The sequence below is a fragment of the Meleagris gallopavo genome, unplaced genomic scaffold (assembly GCF_000146605.3).
Source record: "Meleagris gallopavo isolate NT-WF06-2002-E0010 breed Aviagen turkey brand Nicholas breeding stock unplaced genomic scaffold, Turkey_5.1 ChrUn_random_7180001957575, whole genome shotgun sequence".
In the NCBI taxonomy this organism is placed as follows: Eukaryota; Metazoa; Chordata; class Aves; order Galliformes; family Phasianidae; genus Meleagris; species Meleagris gallopavo.
The window spans coordinates 19295-23103 of NW_011217698.1; the positions used below are offsets into that span (position 1 = coordinate 19295).

Genomic DNA, 3809 nt, shown 5'->3' on the forward strand with positions numbered 1-3809 from the left:
CAACCCCACTACAGTAAACCAGGCTCAACTTGCTTGCTCTGGATCTGTCCAGCTCTTGAGCTGAGTCATCTGCCTCACCATGTGGCCACTGAGGACAAGGAGAAGGCTGAGGTCCTCAATGCCTTCTTTACATCTGCCTTTAATAGTCAGATCAGTTATCCTCTGGGCATTTTATGCCCTGATCTGGAAGTCTGGGACACTACTCAGAATATACCCCCAGCGATTCAGGTTGAGACAATCAGAGAGCTTCTCCTCTATCTGGACTGTCACAAGTCCATGGGACCAGATGGGCTACACCCTCAGGTGCTGAGGGAGCTGGCGGGGGTGATTGCCGAGCCCCTCTCGCCATCTATCAGCGCTCCTGGTCAACTGGAGAGGTCCCAGAGGATTGGAGGCTTGTGATGTGACTCTCATCTTCAAGAAGGGCCATAAGGAGGATCCGGGGAACTATAGGCCTGTTAGCCTGACCTCAATACCGGGGAAAGTAATGGAGCAAATCATCTTGGGTGAGATCACATGGTACGTGCGTGGTGTCCAGGGGATCAGGTCCAGCCAGCACAGCTTCATGAGAGGCAGGTCGTGCTTGACCAACCTCATCTCCTTCTATGACTGGGTGACCAATCTGGTAGATGAGGGAAGGGCTGTTGATGTAGTCTACCTAGACTTCAGCAAAGCCTTTGACACGGTCTCTCACAGGCTTCTTCTGGGGAAACTGGCTGCCCGTGGTCTGGACAGGTATACACTTCTTTGGGTAAGGAACTGGCTAGAGGGCTGTGTCCAACAGGTAGTGGTTAATGGAGTTAAGTCCAGCTGCCAACCCGTTACAAGTGGTGTCCCCCAAGGGTCAGTACTGGGGCCCATCTTGTTTAATATCTTTATTGATGATCTAGATGAGGGGATTGAGTGCACCCTCAGTAAGTTTGCAGATGACTCCAAGCTGGGAGGTGGTGTTGATCTGCCTGAGGGTAGGGAGGCCCTTCAGAGCAATCTAGATAAGCTGGATCGCTTGGCTGAGATGAATGGGATGAGGTTCAACAAGGCCAAGTGTCGGGTCCTGCACTTTGGCCACAACAGCCCCATGAAGCGTTATAGGCTTGAGGACGAGTGGCTAGATGATTGTGAAGAAGAAAGGGACCTGGGGGTGTTGGTTGATGTTCGGCTGAACATGAGCCGACAGTGTGCCCAGGTGGCCAAGAGGGCCAACGGCATCCTGGCCTGCATTAGAAATGGTGTGGCCAGCAGGAGCAGAGAGGTGATCATCCCCCTCTACTCAGCACTGGTGAGGCCGCACCTCAAGTATTGTGTTCAGTTTTGGGCCCCTCACTACAGGAAAGATGTTGAGGACCTGGACCGTGTCCAGAGAAGGGCAACGAAACTGGTGAGTTATCTGGAGCACAAGTCTTATGAGGAGCGGCTGAGGGAGCTGGGATTGTTTAGTCTGGAGAAGAGGAGGCTCAGGGCAGACCTCATTGTACTCTACAACTTCCTGAAGAGAGGCTGGGGTGAAGAGGGGTTTGATCCCTTCTCCCAGGCAACAAACAGGACCTGGGGAAATGGCTGCAATTTGTATCAGAGGAGGTTTAGGTTAGACATGAGGAAAAACTTTTTCTCTCAGAGAGTGGCCAGGCACTGGAATGGCTGCCCAGAGAGGTCGTGGAGTTGCCATCCATGGCAGTGTTCAAGAGGCGTCAGGATGAGGAGCTGCGAGATATGGTTTAGTAGCTTGCGGTAGCAGTGGTAATGAGAAGACGGCTGGACTAGATGATCTTATAGGTTGTTTCCAACCTTGTGATTCTATAATTCTACGACCATGCAATACTGCAATACAAAATTTTGGGTCTTTCTTTGCTTCAAAGTATCCTTCATTAGAGAATGGGTATGGCAAAAAATCTGGAAATGAAAAGGTAGCACTGCAGGAAATCAAAACACAGTCCATATGATGAGAAGGGATGGCATGTATTCCAGGTTAGCTTGTCAGAAAATTATTCCCTGTATCAAGGGTGTCTCTGGGCCTGCAGCAATGAAGGACCAGCATAAAAGGCAGCCCAGATCCCAGCTCTCCCATTCTCTTCTCTTTTCTCCTTCTCATTGGGAACCAGGTAAGTATAAAGCCTTCTCTTTTTCTCTTGCAAAGTGTGATGTTTGCCTCAATAGGAATCTAATCAGATAATGAAGCTCCTTGCTATGGGAGACCAAAGAGGGGACAATGTCTGTGCAGAGAATGCACAGAATACAGCTTACATGGCTTTAGATTTCTACAAACTTTGAGAGTCGCCCTGGCCAGACTGCTCTTTGAAGGGCCCCGGTACAATGAAGGAACATGACCTTCTGCCACTGCCTCCTCCATCTTGCTACTTGTCTTGGCTCCTTTGTGAGAGGCTATCCACGCTGCCCCTCACATACCCACATGTACTACTTCCTTCTATCCCTATCTCCTAGGTGTACCTCCAGTCCCAAGACATGTCCTGCTACTCCCAGTGTGTGCCATGCCGGCCCTGCGGCCCGACCCCTCTGGCCAGCAGCTGCAATGAGCCCTGTGTCAGGCAGTGCCAGAACTCCACCATTGCCATCGAGCCCTCTCCCGTGGTGGTGACCCCTGCCCGGACCCATCCTCAGCTCCTTCCCGCAGAACACCGTTGTGGGCTCCTCCACCTCCGCTGCTGTTGGCAGCATCCTCAGCTCTGAGGGCGTGCCCATCACCTCGGGGGGCTTTGACTTGTCCGGCTTGGGCAGCCGCTACTGTGGCAGAAGGTGCCCGCCCTGCTGAAGCCGCTGGCCGTGGTCCGGGAGAAATTCGTCCAGAAAACATGAACGTGGTGCTGGATCAAGAAGACATCTTCAAGCCCCTGCTTTCAGAATACCTGACCCTCCTCAGCTACTCTACGAAGTGCTGGCAGAAAGAGGCATGCCTAGGCTTCCAGTAACGCTGGCTCATTCCTTGGATTCTGTTCTTCTACACACCTACCTACCTCCTTCTCCAGTTTTTCTTTTTCTTTCTTTTTTTTTTCCCTTGTGCCCCTCTGATATGTGAAGTTACTCAGAGCAATCTCATCCACTGCTGGAAAATAAGGCACATGTCTTGCATGAACTCACTGTTTGAACTTAAACATGGGATCAGGCAAATCCTGCACTGTGAAGCCTCTTCTGAGAGTGACCTCCTTTTCCTCTGTAAGCATTCATTAAAGATTTCTGCATCTTATTTGAGCGTTTGATGTTATTTTCCACTGTCTATGGCCTCCAGAACTGCCGAGAGAGAATGGCTCTGCTCCTGGCAGGTATAAGATGAGTGGTTAAGGAGATCCTTCTCCATTCCCAGAAGAATGGGATGATGTGATACACTGCAGTGGCTGCTTCCTTGGTCACTGTCCCCTGCAGCTGAAGAAGATATCCCTGGCTATGGCAGAACAATTGTCTATCGGCCTTTGCCTTGCAGTGTTTCTGCCCACAACTACCCTCTAAGTTCCTGAAAAGGGATAACACAACCTGTGTTCTGCCTAGAGGAAAAGCTATGACTGTGTGGGATACTGTGAGGAGTGCAAGACATCCTGCTGTATCCGGCTTCAGCAGTGGCTACTGTGGCAGAAGGTGCTCGGCCTGCTAAAGCCGCAGGCCGTGGTCCTGGGAGAAATTCGTCCATAAGCCACGAACATGGTGCTAGATTAAGAAGGAATCTTCAAGCCACCGCTTTTTGAATACCTGACCACCCTCAGCTACTCTAGAAAACACTTACGGGATGGAGCAAGCCTGGACTTTCTATATATCTCACTCACATCTTTACTTCTATTCCTCTATCTACTTGCATACCTGCC

General features: G+C 50.8%; 1 pseudogene; it reads left to right on the top strand.

The window, feature by feature from the left end:
* The first annotated feature begins 487 nt into the window (after positions 1-487).
* LOC109365174 lies at positions 488-2850 on the top strand (annotated as a pseudogene).
* The last annotated feature ends 959 nt before the right edge of the window (positions 2851-3809 follow it).